Here is a 22,968-nt window from a genome sequence, read left to right as displayed (position 1 = left end):
ACAAACCTCATTGGATAAGGCAGTGGAGGGAATGTTCTGGGAACATGACAGATCAATTTCCCTGAACTAAGAATATGTAGGAAGGAACAGTAGTGGGAGGTAAGGCTGCCTGGTAAATGGGGATGGGTGTCAAAATCTCAGACCTCACAGCCCAGCCTCCTTCCCTTCTTACTTGTAAATGGATTTCCATCAAAGCTGACTTTTTTTTTTTAATTTTTAGAGCATTAACAGGACAGGGAGACTAAGCTGAGCCCAGGGGTTCTTGGCTCCTGGGGGCCCAGCTACAGACAAACACAAAGGGAACACAAGAGGCAGGCAATTATCAGATTTGGTCTTGAACTTGGGGGTGGGAAAGGGATGATCTTAGAAAGGGGGAGCAACAGGAAGCAAACTGGGTCTAAGGAAGGCCTGGATTATGCAGGGTTGGGGGACAGCCCTACCTGGGGCTCTTGGTTGGAGAAAAGGGAAAGGTGACCCCTTCCCTGAGTGCTGAGGAAAAGGCACCTGACTCAGTCTCCTCCTGCCCCCCGTCCACAGAAGAGCTAAGAGTCCATTTCCTGGCCCCATTTAATGGCCCAGAAGCTTTTCCTGGTTGAGCCTCTGGAAGAAGCTTTTGCCAAACTCGTAAGGTGCTGATCATGGTAGCACAGGAGGGGGCAACCTTGACGATCCTCTGGAAAAAAACTGCAAAGGGTCCCTTGGTACCTGATTCAGCCCGTATTCTCCGAAGCACCACCCAGGTGGAGTGAACTGGTGGGGGCTTCACTCCCACAGCCTCTACAGCCCCCCTTGCAACCTGGTGCTGCGTCTTCACCACATCAAAGGGTAGAGTCAAGATGACAGCCACCGTCCCTGAGACATCGCCAGCTGCGAAACTAATGCCCACAGATATCTGGTCCTTTGGTCTGGGTCTATTCAGTCATCTCTTCACCAGTTCATAGTTGAACAAATACAGAGCTGAGTAGAATACATCTCGAAGAGCTGTGGGGCCTCAACCTAGCCACAGTGAGCGCCAGCCACCCTGAGCCTCTGCAGCCTGGACACAGGTTCCTAGCTCATGGTATGATACATGCTGAGCCTGCAGCTTTGTCCGCATAAGTTCCAGGGGGCTGATCACTGTCACAGTGCCCAAGTGAGCCAGTGCACAGCAACCATGGGTGCATAGAGGTCAGAAGTCAGGGCTTGCCCACAGAGGAAGGCCTTGAGGTGGTCATAGGCAGTGAAGTAGATGGCGGTAGCTGGCACAGTCATCACCAGGGTGACTGGGAGGCCACTCCACAGGATGCTGGTGCCCTCATGCCTCACAATCTTCACAAAAGTATTCAGAGTGCCAGTGAAGTGGGTAGGATCACAAAACCATGTGAGTACCATTTGGACATAGGTACAGGGACTCCAGGACACCATTGCAGTACGGGAGGCACTTCCCTGTGGATTGGAGAGATGAGGGGGATCTGGTGTAGGAGAGGCTCCAGAGTCTGGAGGGAGGCATGAGCTCACTGGAACTGAGGGGTGCTGAGACTGCAAGTGGACCTTCATCACGTCCTGGGGTGTCCTTAGGAGGGAGGTGACCACAGCCCCAGCCCCCGAGGCCATAATTTGTTGGAGAGGGCTAATGTCCACAAGGAAATGGTCAGCCATTTTGTTGTTTCAATCCTGGCTCTAAGCTGGTGCTCGCTTGTCGGGGCGCCACGGGCCCAGCGGGCCCATAGCGGCTTTGCAGCCAGTGCAGGGTGCCTGAGCGCTCGCCCGCTTCACACAAGGAGGGCTCGGAAACTCCAAAGCCGACTTTAAGTGACTACTTGAAAGTCAATTCCTGCCTTCCACAAATTCCTCTAATGATCAAGATATACTCATCGTTTAACCCCATTCCTATTTTCTTGATTGCCATCATTGGTGACAGGAGGTAAGACTGTCGGTAGTTTTGATGGTTGAACTGAGTTATCACATGAGGTTTACCTTGACCAAGTGCCTTAAGAATCAGGAATGCTTTCAGGGCAAGCAGTACCCTGTTTTTTCTTTTTTAAAATCAGTCATTGAATTGCACCATAGATTCTGTACATTTTAGGATTGTTACATAAAGCCAATGTTGCTCTCTAATTCACTGATCATTTTCAATCTCTGGATGACGTTAAAAGCTGAGGGTTTGACTTTCAAGGATAGTGCCAACTTTTCAGGAAACTGACCTGGCTTCAGGTAAATTGTATGTTTTAAACAAAGGCCTCAAACAAGGTAGCCAGTGTGACAGGACACACTATGGCAGTCTTTATCCAAGGGGTTCTGTTATCAAACGCTGGTAGGTGGGATCACAGGCACTCCAAGGCTGAGTCCCCCAGAATGATACTGTGGAGGCAAAAATGGGAGGACAACAGCAAACAGACTCACTACTTTCAGAGCTGCTCAGTGCTCCAGGTTGCAAGGACCTGTCCACCACTGTTGGCCTAGCTGGCCTTGCTGTTGTGTTACCGTTTGAAGGCTGTGTGGATGACACAGGTGAGGTGGGGAACACGTCAAAGGAGCATTTTTCTAAGTCAGGAACCAGTGGCTTCCTAGGCCAGGGTCCACCTTTCCAAATTCCTATAAATTTTCAGTCAGACTTTTTCTAGTTCCTGGTTCTGGATCACTTCCTCAAAGGCATGGAACTCTTCCTGTTCCAGCTATTGCTGCTGCTATGCTGTCCTCTGTCTTTGCTGTTCTAGCTCTTGCTTGATAGCCATGTTCCCAGCAAATTCTTCCACTTCCTTCTTCTGCAAAGGGAGAGAGATTTAGGCCAACACTTCACACCTCGGAAGAAAGGCTTCCCGGGGAAAGAGATTTTCAAAACATTCTTCTGTGCTAGTTTGATTTTTCAACACATGATCCATGCTTCCCTTGGTACCAATATAATGATGAGATACAGTCCCCACCCCTTTTTACCCAGCCACCATGATTTAACCAAACACAGTTAAAGTCCCAGTACTTTCAGCTTTATGTATAACCAAATGTGAATGAATTTATTAACACATTACATAACAGGATCTAGTCATTGGTTTAGTAATACTATACCATGATTCTGAAGTAGAGATAAATGTAGATGGTATTTTGGGATATCAGAACAATTTTAATATGACATGAAAATATCTTCATAGCTATTGGCGACAAAGTTAGAAATATTTTGAACATGGATTTTGTTTAAGCCTACATTCAACATGGAAAAAACTGCTAAATGTCAGTTGCTGGATAGTAATAGTAAGAACCATTTTCCTCATTCAACTTCATGGTTCCCCTGAATTCTATCCATGAATCCCTCAGAGTTTCCTGGACCTTGGGCTATGAATCTCTTCACTAGAAGGTCTCAACTGTTCTCATGGCTTCAGAACCATTTTCATTTTGAGGTCACTCTTATTTATATTTTCAGCCTGGATCTCTCCTCTGAGTTCATTCAGAGTGGTACATTCAACCTCTTATTGAAATTTCTGCTTGAACATCTCATATGCATCTCATTTTTCAAAAAGTTCAACAAGTTAAAAAAACAACAATCTAGGGGCACCACCACTGAATTATATTCCCATTTTATTTATAAATTCTATTTTATTGATAAATACCATTTATATATTTCAGACACAGGGTCTCAGTAAGTTTTCCTGACTGGCCTTGAACTTACAATCCTGCTGCTTTAGCCTCCTGAGTAGCTAGGATTACAAGTGACTGAGCTCCTCAACCCCTTTTGGACACATATTCAGGAAATGGACTACCATGTTGCTCAAGGCAAAAATCTGAGGTCAACCATGATAGCATCTTTTTTTCTAGACTGTAAGTAAATCCCCTGGACTCTACCTCCATTCAGCAAATCCATCTGTCTCTCCCCATGCTGCCATGTTTCACTACTCCAAACCACTAGCCTTCTGCTGAGTTGCTGAAAGAGTTTCCAGCTGGTTTTCCTGCCTTCTCTGAGTGACCCTCTACCATATTCCACATAACAGCCAATAGTCACATTTTAAAAATACAAGTTTAGGTCATACCCTCGATATTCCCCAGGTTTTTTCCCAAGTATATGTACTCTTTATTGCATTCCTTCATTTGCATTAAACAATATAATATTTATCAATTTCTATACAGTTTTGGGCAGAACACAAAGACTTTATTGAACAAGAGACTAAGTTAATACAATGTGTGGTGCCTCTCAGGAAGAGTCCAGGTGGCAAACAGATCGGGGAACCAGGACACAAGCCACCATGGATCATAGAATTTCACAATATAATCCACTGTTATAAAAGCCACAAAATGAGCCATGGATGAAGAACCCAAACAAAAGTATCTGGAGAGCAAAATTGGAGATGATCTGCCTTCCACCGTGGGGACAGATGAGAGAGCCACACCCAAGTGCCACTGTGGCAAATAATGGTGGTGGCTTCTGACCACGTGTCCTCATTTTTAGACAGCATTTAGGAGAATGGCAGATGCATACTTCAAGAATCAGCCAAGGTTTTTCAAGATTGCGGCCTAGAGGGTGGCTGCATTTCACCTTGCTCCAGGACGCAAGATTCAAAAGAGGAGATAGTGAGAGACTTGGGACCAACTCAAAGCCGCTGGGGGAGTCTCTCCCATTGGGGAGGTGTCCCAGATGGGGCGGTAGCCCTGGAACTTTGTGAACTTTGTGAAGTAGAGTTGCTCGGCGAGACGCCCCTCCCCCCGCAGGAGCAGTAAACACGGACAACTGGGATCATCGTAGAGGAGGCGGCTCAGCACAGCGCTTGGACTCCGAGCAACCACTGGGGCTCCAGGCGGCTGCCTGAGGAGGAGCTGCGTGGCGAGCTGTTTGGACTCAGAACCACTGCGTCTGAACACCGGGGGTTGCCCGGAGGAAGAGGAAGAGCACGGCGGGTCGCTTGACTTAGGAGTGACTGCATCAGAGCCACAGGCGGCTGCCGGGGGAGGAGCTGCGTGGCGAGCTGTTTGAACTCAGAGCGAGGGCTCCTGAACACTGGTGGCCTGCCGGGAGGAGGAGCGCAGTGGGTCGCTTGGTCTAGGAGTGACTGCATCAGAGCCACAGGCGGTTGCCAGAGGAGGAGCTGTGGGGCGAGCTGTTTGAACTCAGAACGACCGCTTCTGAGCACCGGGGGGTTGCCCAGAGGAAGAGGAGAAGTGCGGCGGGTCCCTTGGTCTGGGAGTGACTGCATCAGAGCCACAGGTGGTTGCCAGAGGAGGAGGCGAGTGGTGAGTTGATTGGACTAAAAGCGACCGCTCCTGAACACCGGTGGCCTGCCTGGAGGAGGAGCGTGGTGGGTCCCTTGGTCTCGGAGCCACTGCTCCTGAACACCAGGGGGGCTACCCTGAGGAGGAGGAGGAGGAGAGGGCGGGTCATTTGGACTTGGAGTGACTGCCTAGGGCTACGGGCGGTTGGCGGGAGAAGGAGACGTGAAGTGAGTTGCTTGAACACCTGGTGACTGCGTCGGAAACCGGGCGGTTGTCCGGAGGAGGAGGTGTGTGGTGGGTCTCTGGGTCTCGGAGCTATTGTACAGGGCTCCAGGTGGTGGCTCAGAGGAGGGGCCGCATAGCCAGGCGATTAGGTGCAGAGCAGGGTCCCAGGACCGGCTTCTTGGTAGAAGAGCCGCACAGAGACACGCCTAGGGGTGGAGCGAAGTTTCCAGGACTGCGGGCAGATTCTCTGGGAGAGGCAGCCTAAGGAGACTCATCTGCGAAGGGTGAGGCTCCCAGGCCCAGGAGGTAGTTCCGGGCCCCTGGGAACGTTGCAGAGGAAGACAGCCCAGCCCAGGCAGTAGTTGTAGATTGAGGGGAACCTCTAGGAGGGGAACTGACCAGCGAGACGTCCCCACCGGGTGAGTCTTCCCTGCCGGGTGAGGTTTTCCCACAGGGACGGTAAAACCAGAGACATAGGCACAAACAGGCCTTGCCTCAGCCCGCAGCCTAGTTCCCCATTGGATGACCATTGCTCAACAAGTGGAGGCACCTCTGCCCACTAGCAGGGAATATACCCCACTGAGGGTCACCACCCCTAGAGAGGCAGCTTCTTCATGGAGCTCCGCATTATCAACTTCCTCCAAGATTTCAGGCTACTGAAGGCTAAGAGGGGATATACTAGAAATCTTCAGGGACATTATAAGTCGATAGAGGAAATCTGCAATATCTTAATTACCCACTGATTCCTGAAAAACATGAGAAAACAAGGGAAGAAAATGCCCCAACAAATCTAGATGTTACATCAATAAAATCCAACGACAGCATGGCAGAAGAAATGACAGAAAGGGAGTTCAGAATGTACATAATTAAAATGATCAGAGAAGCAAATGATGAGATGAAAGAGCAAATGCAGGCATTGAATGATCGCACCAATTGACAGTTAACAGAGCAAAATCAGGAAGCAAAAAACCATTTCAATAAAGAGTTAGAGATATTGAAAAAAAACCAAACAGAAATCCTTGAAATGAAGGAAACAATAAACCAAATTAAGAACTCCATAGAAAGCATAACCAATAGGGTAGAACACCTGGAAGACAGAACTTCAGATATTGAAGACAAAATATTTAACCTCGAAAACAAAGTTGAACAAACAGAGAAGATGGTAAGAAATCATGAACAGAATCTGCAAGAACTATGGGATATCATGAAAAGGCCAAATTTGAGAATTAATGGGACTGAGGAAGGCTTAGAGAAACAAACCAAAGGAATGAACAATCTGTTCAATGAAATAATATCAGAAAATTTCCCAAATCTGAAGAATGAAATGGAAAATCAAGTCCAAGAGGCTTATAGGACTCCAAATACACAAAATTACAACAGACCCATACCAAGGCACATTATAATGAAAATACCTAACATACAAAATAAAGACAGAATTTTAAAGGCTGTGAGAGAAAAGAACCAAATTACATTCAGGGGGAAGCCAATACGGATATCAGCAGATTTTTCAATCCAGACCCTAAAAGCTAGAAGGGCCTGGAACAACATTTTTCAAGCTCTGAAAGAATATGGATGACAACCAAGAATCTTATACCCAGCAAAACTTACCTTCAAATTTGACGATGAAATAAAATCATTCCATGATAAACAAAAGCTAAAAGAATTTACAAAAAGAAAGCCAGCATTACAGAACATTCTCAGCAAAATATTTCATGAGGAAGAGATAAAAAACAAAGATGCAAATCAGCAAAGGGAGGAATTATCCTAAAGGAACTGTCAAATAAAGGAGGACCAAGATGTGTCAATAAATAAATAAATAAATAAAATTTTAAATATGAACCAAATGACCAGGAATACAAATCATATCTCAATAATAACCCTGAATGTTAATGGCCTGAATTCATCAATCAAAAGACATAGACTGGCAGATTGGATTAAAAAGAAAGATCCAACAATATGTTGCCTGCAAGAGACTCACCTCATAGAAAGAGATACCCATAGACTAAAGGTGAAAGGATGGGGAAAAACATACCATGCACATGGACACAGCAAAAAAGCTGGAGTATCCATCCTCATTTCAGATAATGTGGACTTCAAGCCAACGTTAGTCAGAAGGGATAAAGAAGGACATTTCATACTGCTTAAGGGAAGCATAAATCAGCAAGATATAACAATCATAAACATCTATGCCCCAAACAGTGGCTCATCCATGTATGTCAAACAAATCCTTCTCAATTCCAGAAATCAAATAGACCACAACACAATAATACTAGGTGATTTTAACACACCTCTCTCACCACTGGACAGATCTTCCAAACAAAAATTGAACAAAGAAACCATAGATCTCAATAACACAATCAATAATTTGGACTTAACACACATTTATAGAATATACCATCCAACCAAGAGTGAATACACTTTCTTCTCAGCAGCACATGGATCCTTCTCTAAAATAGACCATATATTATGCCACAAAGCTAATGTCAGCAAATACAAGAAGATAGAGACAATACCTTGTATTCTGTCAGATCATAATGGATTGAAGTTAGAAATAAATGAAAGAGTAAAAAACAGAAACTACTCCAACACCTGGAGATTAAACAATATGTTATTATATGATGAATGGATAACAGAAGATATTAGGAAGGAAATTAAAAAATTCTTAGAGGTAAATGAGAACAAAGAAACATCATATCAAAATCTCTGGGACGCTATGAAAGCAGTACTTAGAGGAAAATTTATTTCATGGAGCGCATTTAATAAAAGAAGTAAAACTCAACAAATAAACGACCTAACACTACAGCTCAAAGCCCTAGAAAAAGAAGAACAGATCAACACCAAAAGTAGTAGAAGACAGGAAATAGTTAAACTCAGAGCTGAAATCAATGAAATTGAAACAAAAGAAACAATACAAAAAATTGACAAAATAAATAGTTGGTTCTTCAAAAAAATAAACAAAATTGATAAACCTTTAGCTACACTAACAAAGAGAAGACGAGAGAAAACCCAAATCACTAAAATTTGGAATGAACAAGGAAATATCACAACAGACACGATTGAAATACAAAACATAATTAGAAGCTATTTTGAAAATCTATACTCCAACAAAATAGAAAATTTCGAAGACATCAACAGGTTTCTAGAGACATATGAATTGCCTAAACTGAACGAGGTGGACATACACAATTTAAATAGACCAATTTCAAGTAATGAAATAGAAGAAGTCATCAAAAGCCTATCAACAAAGAAAAGTCCAGGACCAGATGGGTTCTCAGCCAAGTTCTACAAAACCTTTAAAGAAGAGCTCATTCCAATACTTCTCAAAGTATTCCATAAAATAGAAGAGGAGGGAACCCTCCCAAACTCATTCTATGAAGCCAATATTACCCTGATACCTAAACCAGACAGAGACACATCGAGGAAAGAAAATTTCAGACCAATATCCTTAATGAAAATCGACGCAAAAATTCTCAACAAAATTTTAGCAAATCGCATACAAAAACATATTAAAAAGATAGTGCACCACGATCAAGTGGGTTTCATCCCAGGGATGCAAGGTTGGTTCAACATCAGGAAATCAATAAATGTAATTCACCATATCAATAGAATTAAAGTCAAGAATCACATGATTATTTCAATAGATGCAGAAAAAGCATTTGATAAAATACAGCACCCCTTCATGCTCAAAACACTAGAAAAAATAGGGATAGTGGGAACATTCCTTAACATTGTAAAGGCCATCTATGCTAAGCCCATGGCTAATATCATTCTAAATGGTGAAAAACTGAAAGCATTCCACCTAAAAACTGGAACAAGGCAGGGATGCCCTCTTTCACCACTTCTTTTCAATATCGTCCTTGAAACTCTAGCAAGAGCAATTAGACAGACCAAAGAAATTAAAGGGATACGAATAGGAAAAGAAGAACTCAAACTATCCCTATTTGCTGATGATATGATTATATACTTAGAGGAACCAGGAAATTCCACCAGAAAACTTTTAGATCTCATTAGTGAATTCAGTAAAGTAGCGGGATATAAGATCAATGCACATAAATCTAAGGCATTTTTATACATAAGCGATGAATCTTCAGAAAGAGAAATTAGGAAAACTACCCCATTCACAATAGCTTCGAAAAAAATAAAATACTTGGGAATCAATCTCACAAAAGAGGTGAAAGACCTCTACAATGAGAACTACAGAACACTAAAGAAAGAAATTGAAGAAAACCTTAGAAGATGGAAAGATCTCCCATGTTCTTGGATAGGAAGAATTAATATTGTCAAAATGGCCATACTACCAAAAGTGCTATACAGATTCAATGCAATTCCAATTAAAATCCCAATGATGTACCTTACAGAAATAGAGCAAGCAATTTTGAAATTCATCTGGAAGAATAAAAAACCCAGAATAGCTAAAGCAATCCTTGGCAGAAAGAGTGAAGCAGGGGGTATCGCAATACCAGATCTTCAACTCTACTACAAAGCAATAGTAACAAAAACGGCATGGTATTGGTACCAAAATAGAAAGGTGGATCAATGGTACAGAATAGAGGACACGGACACAAACCTAAATAAATACAATTTTCTCATAGTAGACAAAGGTGCCAAAAATATGCAATGGAGAAAAGATAGCCTCTTCAACAAATGGTGCTGGGAGAATTGGAAATCCATATGCAACAGAATGAAACTAAACCCATATCTCTCACCATGCACGAAACTAAACTCAAAATGGATTAAGGATCTCGGAATTAGACCAGAGACCTTGCATCTTATAGAAGAAAAAGTAGGTCCAGATCTTCAACATGTCGGCTTAGGACCAGACTTCCTCAACAGGACTCCCATAGCACAAGAAATAAAAGCAAGAATTAATAACTGGGATAGATTCAAACTAAAAAGCTTTCTCTCAGCAAAGGAAACTATCAGCAATGCGAAGGAAGAGCCTACAGAGTGGGAGAAACTCTTTGCCAATCATACTTCAGATAGAGCACTAATCTCCAGAATCTATAAAGAACTCAAAAAACTCTACATGAAGAATACAAATAATCCAATCAACAAATGGGCTAAGGAAATGAATAGACACTTCACAGAAGAAGATCTACAAGCAATCAACAAACATATGGAAAAATGTTCAACATCTCTAGTAATAAGAGAAATGCAAATCAAAACTACCCTAAGATTCCATCTCACCCCAATTAGAATGGCGATTATCAAGAATACAAGCAAGAACAGGTGTTGGCGAGGATGTGGGGAGAAAGGTACACTCATACATTGCTGGTGGGACTGCAAATTAGTGCAGCCACTCTGGAAAGCAGTGTGGAGACTCCTTAGAAAACTCGGAATGGAACCACCATTTGACCCAGCTATCCCACTCCTTGGCCTATACCCAAAGGACTTAAAATCAGCATATTACAGAGACACAGCCACATCAATGTTCATAGCTGCTCAGTTCACAATAGCCAGATTGTGGAACCAACCTAGATGTCCTTCAATTGACGAATGGATAAAGAAAATGTGATATATATATACACAATGGAATATTACTCAGCCATAAAGAATGATAAAATTATGACATTTGCAGGCAAATGGATGAAACTGGAGAATATCATGCTAAGTGAGATAAACCAATCTCAAAAAACCAAAGGACGAATGATATCGCTAATAAGTGGATGAAGACACATAATGGGGGGTGGGAGGGATTAGTGTTAGGGTTAGAGTTAGGGTTAGGGAGGAGGGCAAGAATGGAGGAAGGAAGGACTGTATAGAGGGAAAAGAGGGGTGGGAGGGGTGGGGGGGAAGGGAAAAAAATAACAGAATGAATCAAACAACATTACCCTATGTAGGTGTATGATTACACAAATGGTATGCCTTTACGCCATGTACAAATAGAGAAACAACACGTATCCCATTTGTTTACAATAAAAAAATTTAAAAAAATTTAAAAAAATAAAAAAAAGGGTAAAATGATCAAAAAGTTAAAAAAAAAAAAAAAAGAATCAGCCAAAAGGCTTATTGAGGAATGGAGTCATAGTTCTGATAGACACACTTTCCTGGTGCAAAATAAGCCACTGAATAAAGATAGGGATTGGATTTATATAAGATTTTTTGAGAGGGTCTCTAGTGAGCATAACAATTTTCTTCGGCACTCAGGAATTTCACCTTTTTTGGGCCGGGGATCTGTGGGCAGCATCTGGAGAGGATTTACTTTGAAGGAGATTAACTAACGCCTCCTAGAGACTCTTACTTTAGGAGTGATAAAAAACACCTCCTCCCTGTCTGCAGCTAGCACCTAGGAACATTTGTCTTGGGAGATGCAGGCTTTCAGTGTTTGCATTGCAATTCCTACAATAGCCTATCTAGAACATTGCTAAGGATTGGGAGTGCTCTGAAAGCAGAAATGGGGTATACTAAAGAGAAATTATTCACACTGTCAAAATGTTTGCTGTGAACCCATTGGGAATATGAAAATGACAGAATTTGAAAAGTAAATACTTGGAAAGAAAAAGATGGGATGAACTTGTTCAAATATAGGCCAGTGTCTCAAATGCATTGGAGTCTTTTAAGCTTGTACATTATTATTGGATGCAAATGATGTTCTTTTTCACTTGTAGTTGGAATTACCTGGTGAAGTTGTCCCTTCAGAAGAAGGCTACAGTAAAACCATAACATTGCATTGTTAAAATCTTATGAAAGATATGTATGGAAAAATGTACACCCTGAACATTCTGAAAAGAATCATTAAAATAAATTTACAAGCCTCTCAGCACGAATTATTGTCGAACTCTAAGTAGGTGCATTCCTTGGGTTAATATTAATGGGTTATTATTATCACCACTTTTCTCTTTTCCTTCACCTAATTCCTTAGAATTTATCCTTCCTTTATTTTAAATTATCTGTGATATCTAGCATACATATAAAAACTATTATACAGAGACAAGTCCTTACCCTCTCCCTAAGCCCTTGAGAACTCATACTGATCCCTCCCTCACCCTCCACACACTTCTTCCAAAGGGAAGAAGAACACCTTGAGACCTTTTGAAGGTGACTTGTCTTATCACTGTGGTGTGAGGAATTTAATTAGGTTATCACATATGGTGATGAGACATGCTGAGCTGCCCCTTCCCTCACTGCTGCTTAAAATACCAGGAAAAGTGGTCAAAGTCTGTCACCAGATAGTCTGTTGCCACAGTGGCACTTGGGTGAGGCTCTGTCATCTGTCCGCACCGTGGAAAGCAGATCATCTCCAAATCTTGCTCTCCGGATACTTTTGTTTGGGGTCTTCCTCGCTGGCTCATTTTGTGGCTTCTACAACAGTGGATTATACTGTGAAATTCTGTGATCCTTGGTGGCTTGTGTCCTGGATCCCCAATCTGTTTGCCATCTGACCTCTTCCTGAGAAGCAGCATATTTTATATTATGTCTCTTTTGAATAAAGATTATATCTTTGTGTTCTGCCCAAAACTGTATAGAAATTGATGAATATTATATTGTTTAATACAAATAGAGGAATGCAATAAGGAGTAAATATACTTGAAAAAAACTGAAAATATTAAGAAAATTTAAAAAATAAATGAATAAAAATTACCGTGAAAAAAAAAAAGAAAAAAAATGTGACACCGAAATTAATCTGTGGTTTGGAGCATCAGCTATAGCTACTTTAAAGACTGGTCTCTACTGTCAGCAAGAAAAGTGACAAGTTTGCAAAAAAGTTTCTTATGGATGTTTGGAGAGATCTTTAATATGTGTGTTTGTTAAAAGTGATGATAATTGTATAAATGAGGAATAAGTTTAATTTTAGTCAAATTTTGTTTCTTTCCAACGAGTTAGCTATGAGTTATATAAATTATTTTCTAATAATTCAAAACTTTTTTTGGTAAAAACTTACAATCTCAAGGTTGAGAATTGCAAAAAAGTAAATGACGTAAGAAATTTTAGTGTTATTTGGTACACTTCAGGTGAGGGATTTTATTTTATAATTCGTTTACACATTTATTTTATAAATTGGCTTATAAGCACATGCTGTAATTTTTTGTATTTCTGATTTTTAAAAATAAAATTTATGTTCTTTTAGTTATACATGATTATAGAATGTATTTTGACATATTATGTACATGGAGTACAAGTTCCCTTCCCTGTGGTTGTACATGGTTTGAAGTTAAACTGGTGATGTATTCATATAAACGAATGTGGGATATCAATGCAATATAATCATAGGCAATCTGAAAAAGGGATTAAGGACTCAACACTTTACAACACGGATAATCCTTGAAAACAGTCTAATTCAAAGAAGTCACAAAAGGTCATATATTGTATGATTCCTTTTCTATGAACTGTCCCGAAAAGACAAAACCAAAGATTAATGGTTGCTTGGGGGCAAGGTGAGGAAGGAATGGGAGTGACCTCTCACACATTGAAGGGTTTCTTTTTGGGATTATGAAAATGTTATGAATTAGATGGTGGCGATGGTTGCACAACCCCGAGAAATTACTAAATGCCACTGAATTGCACATTTTTCAATAAAGAATTCTACGTTATGTGAATTATATCCACAGCAATATTTTAAAATGTACATTAGTAATCTTTGCATAGTTATGATCCGCTGCTTGCGTCATCATCTTGCGCCACTCCATTCCTTTCCTATTCTCACCCACTGTCGGTCACCCTCTCCCAGGGCAGCTGTGCACGAGGACTCTGGCCTCCGGCCTCCGGAAGAGCCTGCACAGCTTTGGCTTCTGGGTCCTGCAGCTGTTGGCCGGCTATTCCCTGCGCACGCGCACTGTCTGCTCGCATAGGGTGGAGATGGACGCCAAGAACTGATGTTTCTCGTAAGCATCGGTTGATGGCAGTGGTCTCTGAGGGTGGCATGTGCAGGAATCAGTGGACGAGTACTGACAGGTCCCTCAGTTTAGTTATTTATTCTTGTTTTGAGGTGTGATCTCGGCTACCGGTAATGTCCAGATGCTATGCTCTGAAAGCCAGGCTGCCTGCCAGAGGGCACTTGGGATCACGAAGGACTTGAGGCCATAGGCCTCAGATTGAGGCCTTGTTTCTCTGCTTACAATTTGATCCTACAGCACTAGATCATTAGTAAAGTGGCTCAGTACACTGGCCTTATGTGTTTGAAGGCTAATTGAAGTAGTGCATCTCTGCTGCCCTGGTGCACGGGTGTTGAGTAAATGATGATTTATTCCTGGCTGTGTTCTGGGTGGGACTCATACTTCTGCAGTTCCCTTGGCTAGGTCCCAGGTTATCAGCTGACCTCAGGATATTTGTGAACCCTTGCCACACCCCTGTTAGGTTCCCATGTGTTTTGTATTTCCCACCCCAGCCATGATCTTAAGTGATTCAAACATGTTAGACTTATCCCCTGAATCTAATTTACTAAAAATGCCTTTCTGATAGGTATACCTAGGCCATTCATTCTCCATGGGGGTTTTTGTTTGATTTTTGCATTTCTCCTGGTCAACCTGAACCCATCTTCTGCCATCTTCCACTTGTTTCAGATTTTATGCTTTTAACCCTAACCTCAAACTTTGTGACTTCATTTCATCCATTCCTGAATCTTGGTGTAAATCCTTTTGCTTTCCTAGTGCTAAGTCATATTACTTCCTCTTTCCTCAATTCCTATGCTTTTCCCCTGTTATCCTGTCCCATGAGAAGGTCTTTCCTTCTCATGCAGGCTTTAATCCCCACCACTTCCAAGAAAACCACAGTTCACAGCAATTCAAAACTCAAAATTTCTCTTTATTACTTATCTGTTAATTCTTTATTCAATTTTATTAACTTTGAAAAGTATATCAGAATGAATAATCCTAACCCTAACCCTAACCCTAACCTACACATATCTACCTCTATGTGGAAAAGTATGTGATGCTCCAGTGGTACCAGAACCTCTTTATTGCTTTTCTATTAAACAATTCTATTACATTTCTTTATTTAATTTTATTAAGTTTTAAAAATGTATCAATCAATAAATTTGTACCTGGAGATATATATAAATGTGGAAAATATTTGGTATTCAAATAGTACAAAAAAGTCACATTACTTATCTATTAATATTTTCTACTACATTGCTTTATTCAATTTTATTGTATTTTGAGACTATATCAAAATAAATGAATTTGTATCTATCTACCTTTGTATTATATTTGGAACACTAAATGGTACCCGAGTGGTACCAAAAGGCCTCTTACATATCTTAAACTAATTTTATTAAAATTTGACAACATATGCAAATAATTGAATTTGTATCTATCTATATACACGTGGAAACTAACTGGCAGCCACGTGGCACCATTAGCCTTAGCAGCTCTTATATCGTATAGCCATAGTAGTGAGAAAATTCCATCTCTCTTTCCCTCTCAATGAAAAACTGCACTCTCCCCAAAGGATATTTGGCAGCATTCTCACACTCTTGTTGAGACTTCTTCATCGTGGCTTCCCGCTCTGGCCTCTGCTCTTCTGTGATGGGAGTTGACATTACAGGCTCAGGAACATTGGGTTTCCTCCATGGAATTGGTTGTAAGGCAAAGTCTTGGAGCAGATATCGGTTTTGAGGCTTGGGCAGTTGGGACCGCAGCTTGTTCACAAGGGTGGAAACAGGGCCCTGCTGGACAGAAGTGCAAGATGATGTTGTGTAGGCTGCAGGCCTAGAGGCAGCAGACTGAGGGACACTAGGCTGGGTAGATGTGGTGAAGCCTGAATGGATTGAATGGGATACAGCTGGCTGAGCTGGCTTGGCAGGACGCATGAAAGATGTGTTGGCAGGAGCTGGTCAGGATTGGTTGACTGCCCTGGGTTGAGCTGAGCTGGTAGAAGCAGGCTGGGCAGAGTAAGCCACAGTGGGTCTACGTGAGGCCAGAGACTGTGGCCTGCGATATACAGGTCGAGGTTGAGGTTTCTCTGGGGACAGAAAAGGCAAAGGCACCAATTTAACCTTCCCAGGAGGTGGAAGCTCATGCTGGGATGTAGATGGATACTCTTTGTCAGCACTGATATCTGGTTTCTGGGCGCTGACTTGAGTTTTCTCAGGACCTTTAACCTGCAGCCAGGGTTTCCTAGCTGGACAAGGACGGGGATCTTTGTTACTGCTTGAGTTTCCTAGGGCCCAGGAGGAAGAGAGCCCAGTTTTCCTATTGTTCTTCTTCCCCAGTGCATGAAAAACCTGCACCGACTCCAGCATGTGCATGCCTAGATAACTTCGAGGCTTTTTAAAGGTCTCTTAGCTAAGCTCAGGTTGATTTCTCCTGCACTTTGCCTTAGGAAGCATTGGCTTCTCTTCTGTCTTGATCTTGTTGCCTGCCTGCTTACTCTCCTCAGCTTTCTTGGAGTTGTTTTCTCTGCCCCTTTTGGGCTTTTCCTGCCTATGATCCTTAGCTTTGCTGTTCCAACTGGGTGCAGCCTTTTGAGTTTTGGTGTTAGAATGCTTGGCTGCGTTCACAGGGCCCTGTAACTGTCTGCATCCCTGCAAGCAACTTCTCCCTCTAATGGGCACTGTGTGTGCTTTGGCTGCATTTTGGCCTTAGGAGTCCCATCAGGAGGCTCCGAGGCTTTATGTTTGTTCTTCCTAACTGTGTCAGCAGGATCCTTTCTGTCACTTGAGTTTACCTGCTCCTGATTCACCATGATGTCCCTGGTATCATTGGGTTTTATGATTTGAGGACTTTCAGGTTGGTCAAGGTCTTAGAAGAAATTGAAAATTTCGGGAAGGTGAATATCCCCACCAGTGCAGTGAGGTCTGCAAAATCACTGCTACATTCAATCCCATTTTCAAGTGTGCCTTGGTCCTAAAGACTCAGGCTACTCTTTCCCAGATTGATATGTTCAGAATGAGGCATCTCCTCTTGGTCCAGAGGACCAATGGAGGCCAGGAGCTCATGGCTATCAGAGATTTCTAAAGGGAGTAGTGGAGGATCCTGGTTTTCTATTCCAAACAGATAGGCATCCAGAGGGTTTGAAAGCATGGCTTTTTCCTCATCCAAACTGTTACTGCCTGTTTCTTCCTGGCTTTGAGTTGGAGTCAATGCCATGAAATTAGTAGAGCTCTGGTCTGGAGTTATTAGTGAAATGTCCCCAAGTTCAGTTGGTGGGTTACTCTCAAGTATTTGGAGATTTTGGATACGTCTGCTACTGCAGGAGTTGGGGAATTCTGGAGGTTGTGGCAGACAAAATGTCTGACTTGGAGGTTGCAATCCCACGGAAGCCTCCATCCCTAGGGAAGTTTCCATCACTGCAAAGGAATCAAGGAGATGGTAAGTAAGATGCTCCACCTACACAGGAACACAATAATCATGGAACTTGTCAACTGTGAAGAAGGCATTTCTAGTAGCTCCTCCGAAGGACCATGGACAGATCTCTGTTAGTTGCTGGGTGCTGACCCCCTGAGTTACAGGTGATCAGTAGATATCCTAGATTTGCACTGACAACATAATCATGGCAGCAAGACTGATTGGTAGCACACTTACCTCCTATGTGTGATACCCACAAAAAATGTTTGATGAAATCTGTCATTCTCATGTTGCAACCTCTGAATTCTCTCCACTCTCCCAAAAATCTATGAACACTTAACACCATGTACTAGAAGAGGGTGGAGCTCCTTATAACATATTTGTTAATGAACAGATTCTGAGAAACCTGCTTTGCACAGGATCTCTGAATAGAGTGTTTAAATCCTGAAATTAAGGAAGGAAAATTAAACTGTCCCTACCATGGTCAGTTTTGAAGTATCTTCCTTAAAGAGTGAAGCAAAATTAGGGAAATAGACTCATAATGTGTTGGTGTAGTGGGACTGGTCTACCAAGGCACTGAAAATTAATCGCCTCCAGTGTGTTCATGAAGGTCTTTTAAATGCATTGTGAATGAACATTAGAGCATCCTGCATCTTCTTCTTGCAGAGTCTGAAAATGCAAACTGCTGAATAAGAATAGGGGTTAAAGTCTCAGGACTTAAATTCTATATATCTGTAGACCCATAGCTCCCAGCTGCCTATTTGACCCACTTTTGATTTCTGATCTTATTTCTTCCCCATGCTCCTGTTTACTCACCTTGAAAATTTGCTTCTGTAATAGGTGGAGTAGACACACAGTAGTAGGTGACAGAGTTAGAGACTAATGGTAGGATATTCGTAGGCTGAACCTCCTTCAGTGTCATCACCATTTCTGGTTGAGGGGCAGCGACTCAACTTCTTGCATATGACACAGAGTCATAGGATTGCAGGTAGGGGCCAAGATCTCCAGAGAGCAGAGACCCCGGAGTGTTTTGATCATAGAATAGACCTGGCTTCCTTCTTGGTATGGAAGTGATAGGGTATGTGCCTGATTTGGAATCTGAGATGCTGTCACCTGGACAAGCCTGGCCGTCAGTGATGGATACTCAGGGACTATGACATTGGCATCTGAAGGTGTATCATATTGGGCTGTCATAGACATGGAAGGAGCTGCTGTGTCCTGATCAGTGACAGTCAGAGTAAAGTCCCCTAATGAAGATGACTTCTTTTCAGCACCTCCTGTGATATCCCACTCAAAAATACTTGGATAGGAGGCAGGTGTCAGCTAGAAACCCCAGACAACATGGCTGTGCTAGAATGTTGATAAAGGTAGGCACTGCCCATGAGTGTCTGGAAGGAGGTGCCTGAGTTTGAAGGCAGTAGCCATGCTGAACTGACAGCTGGAGCAGAGACTCTGGAGAAGTTACATACACTTCCTGTTAGGGAAGCTGCATTGCTCACCACAGGAAGAGAGAGAGGCAGAGAATTTGTAGTTCCAAATATAGAAGAATTCAGGAAATTTTCTGTAGGAAGCAATAGGGTGATGAAAAAATTGATGAGACTCACAGATTCTTAAGATACTTGAGAAACGGTATTATCTTAATGTTGTGGCAGTCAGGAAGCCTCTAATACCAATAATCATTGAGATCCCCCAGATCAAACCATTTAGCATGGATGCAAGTGTTGGAGCAGTTTGGTACTCTGCTGATGAACTGCTGTATTTCTCCAGTTGGGTACCAAAGACCAAAGTGGTCTGAACCATACCTCGTTCCCTACACAGTCTCCTTCTCCCTGATTTAGCTTTCCCTTGAGCCTCCACTAATTTTGGCCCATGAATATGCCTTTCAACAGAAGCATTTAGAGGTTAGAGAACGTCTAACATTATCAGTTTGCAAGTGATTAAACCAAGGGTCAGGGAAATATCATTGACTTGTTCCATATCAACACCAGGTTGTGGAAATTTACTCCCTTGCCAGGACTCTGTGCTGTAGACAAATACCAGAAATGAGGAGAAACACATTTTTTTTTCTCTATTCAGAGAAAATAGTACTGATATCACCACTGTTTTCTTCAGCACCTCATTTTGTTTGTGCAAGTTGCATGCCATTTTCTGGAGTTCACTTGTACCATCCAGATGGTAATTTACAGGGCCATTGTTTTTGATATTTGATCCTGATTTTTCATCTAATATCAACATTACTAATTGAGAGTAAGTTTTTCAAGAAATGCTTCTTGTTAGAAAAATATATTTGAACTTTTTGAGCTTCCAGTTACTCAAGTAAGGTGTTTGCAATAATAAAAACAGTCATAATTCTATCCATGAAATAAGTGACATATTACATTAGATTTATATAGGCTAAGATGTAGTAATTTCTGAAATATAGAAAGACAAAAGTAAAAAACAGCCCAGAACTACAAAGAATACGTGGATACTAATGAAAACGTGGATATTTAGCAAGCATCAAAGCATAGTAAATTTACTAACCAATGAAGTTCCATTATCATACATAGAATATAATGAAAATGAATGTTTGTCCTTTATTTCAGTGAATACTGTTAATCAAAACACTGTGCAAAATTGAAGATGATTTTGAATGAATTTCTAACCAGTACCTATAGACAGAGAAAGTATATCATGAAAAATTGTGTAATATGCAACTAATTGACGTTAATGTAAATGTTTAGGTAGCCACAATGTATGTAGATAAATATTTCAAGAAAAATGTTTTTAATCCAGTGCAGTGGCACACACCTGCAATCTCAGATTCTCAGTAGGCAGGGACAGGATGATCACAAGTTAGAGGACAGCCTTGGCAATTTAGCGAGACTCATCAAAATAAAATTTAAAAAGGGTTCAGGATGGTTATGTGCCCCTAGGTTCAATCCCTGGTACTGCAAAACAAATGAAACCTAAACCAAACCTCTTCTTCCCCGCCATATGCACAAACTGAAGCAAAATAGCACTATGAGTCTAGGCATGGGGGGTTGGACCTGTGGTCCCAGCACTCTGCATGCTGAGGCATTGGAATTGCTGGAGTCCAGAAATTCAAAGTCAGTCTGGGCAATTTAGCAAGATCCTGTCTCAGAGAGAAAACAAGATGTGCTGGGGATATAGCTTGTGATAGCTTGCTTGCCTAGCATGTATGAGACCTTGTGTTCAGTCCCCAGCACTGGAAAGGAAAAAGGAAGGACGGAAGAAAGGAAGGAAAGAAGGAAGGAAGGAAGGAGAGAAGGAAATTTTCTACAAAGTAGAGAATGAAACACAAATATAATTTCATCTCTGTGGTTGTTCATCTTCTTCTAAATATTACCCACACCATGTGATAGATAGTAATCCCACTATGTAGATATTTCAATTAATATAAAACATTTTCTGATAAACATTGGTTATAGAAAAGCAGAAAAGTACTATTAGTCATCATTAAAGTTATATTTATCATCACAATCTAGTTTATAATTATCTTTAACAGGAAAATGTTGTCCCTGAAGTCTGAAAAATATATCACCACCAGAATATAATCATACAAGTAAAACAAATTTCTATGATGTTTAATAGAACAGGAAATCAAACTCAGGGCTTCCCACATGCTAAGCATTCACTCTACCACTGAGCTATACCCCCACTCAAAAACAATTTTTTGAAATGTAGAAAAATCAAAAGTTATTTTAGATAAATGTGGGATTAGAGATATGGAACTTGGGTTTTATTCTTACATAGGTCTTTCTTTTGGTTCTTAGGTTTAAAACATGTTAATGAGTATTTGTATATATTCTCATGAAGAAAAAAAGTTATTATAAAGATGGAAAACAGCTTCTGCTTGAAAACTACCTATCACCACAGGAATGTGTCCTTCTGATGCAGGTTAGGGCACATCATTTTTAAAAAATTCATGTAGTTTAAAAATCAGAGTAAAATAGGACATGGAAAACTGCTGTTTCCCCCGGCCTGTCTCTATTCACTTTCATTAGCATGTTTAGAGGAAGAAGCATTTCTAAAACATACTTTTAAAATGTTCATGTTCAAACTGCCCAGGTCATCTGTGTTCAGAGAGGCCATAGAAAAACTCCAAAGAACCAAATGTGACTTTTCTGAGAAACTGCTTTCCCCAGTGATACCCTAATTCTACCCTAAGTTTCCTTGCCAGTCCATTAATCTAGACATCCTCTTAACCAGCCTCACCTCAACTGTCCAGTGGTGGGAAGATTTCACTCTATGTTCTCTGCATCGATTTAAATCACTTTTTTTTGTATATTCCATTCCAACCAACTACTTTTTAACTGACAACATCTCCATGCTCTTTGTCTCTGTAATTCTCACATTTTCTTCTCCCTTATTTTGATATTTTTTTGCCCACCAAGTTCCTGTTGCCCTGTGCTTCAACAGTCCCAAACTTCCTTGCCCTGGAATATCTGCCTCCTTACAGCCCTGTCTTCCCCCTCCCCTTTCCCTAGTTCTCCTTCACATAGTTTAAACAGAAAACTCCAATATATGTGACTGTCCCTTTTTGAATAGCACTAAATTTGAAATACTCTAGTGGAAATATTGGTGGAAGGAGACTATTCCAGATGATGCTCTTGGTACACAGTTTGAGTTTTCTTCTCCATCTCAGAATCTCTTTTTCTGTTGAAACGAAGGCCTCCCCAAATCAAATTTCCTTCTCTATTAATATGTCCCTTAAGTCTCAATATTAGAAAAGAAAGGGACCAGTGCAGAGGCAGTCTGTTATCCTCCTAGTTCAGATGGGGAAACAGATTTTATGAGAGAGTAAATGATCATCCATCCCATACCTAGTACATGTCGAAGTGAAAACTCAAATTAGGTCTCCAGATTTCTTCTTCCATCATTTCCCTATTACTCTAAGCTAATTGGACTCCACTAGTACACTGAGGCAGCAAAAAGTCTAATGAAAAACTTTAAAAAGTTTCTTTCCTTACCTGACATTGTCAGAGAAGTGGTAACATCAATTGCAGATACAAAGGATGAGGAGACCACCCCAGAGGATGTCTGGGTGACCGAGGCTAGAGAATGCATGTTTCCCAGTATGGAGTTCACTGGTCACTGGCCACTGGTCACTGGTCACTGATGACTGGTCACTGGTCACTGGTCACTTGCGATGACCCAAATTTGTTTACAACTCTATGGAAACCCTAAGATTCTCCCAGGTGGCAGTAGGTTTGGTGGGAGAATGATGTCACCAAAAAGGCAGTTTAAAGATATGAGGTAGCCAATAGGGAGTTCAGATTCCCAACCAGAAGGTGGGATTGGGTGGAGACACTGACAAGAGAGTTGATTGGGTAGAGAAAGTGAC

The 22,968-nt window shown here is 41.5% G+C and overlaps 2 pseudogenes; both read right to left on the bottom strand.

The window, feature by feature from the left end:
- Positions 1–567: 567 nt before the first annotated feature.
- On the bottom strand, positions 568–1,638 carry LOC124962839 (probable mitochondrial glutathione transporter SLC25A39; annotated as a pseudogene).
- A 14,068-nt stretch (positions 1,639–15,706) lies between these two features.
- Positions 15,707–22,691, bottom strand: LOC124963098 (uncharacterized protein C2orf78-like; annotated as a pseudogene).
- Between the last annotated feature and the right edge of the window lie 277 nt (positions 22,692–22,968).

Source organism: Sciurus carolinensis, chromosome 13, assembly GCF_902686445.1.
Source record: "Sciurus carolinensis chromosome 13, mSciCar1.2, whole genome shotgun sequence".
NCBI lineage: Eukaryota > Metazoa > Chordata > Mammalia > Rodentia > Sciuridae > Sciurus > Sciurus carolinensis.
This window is presented reverse-complemented; position numbering and strand designations above follow the sequence as displayed.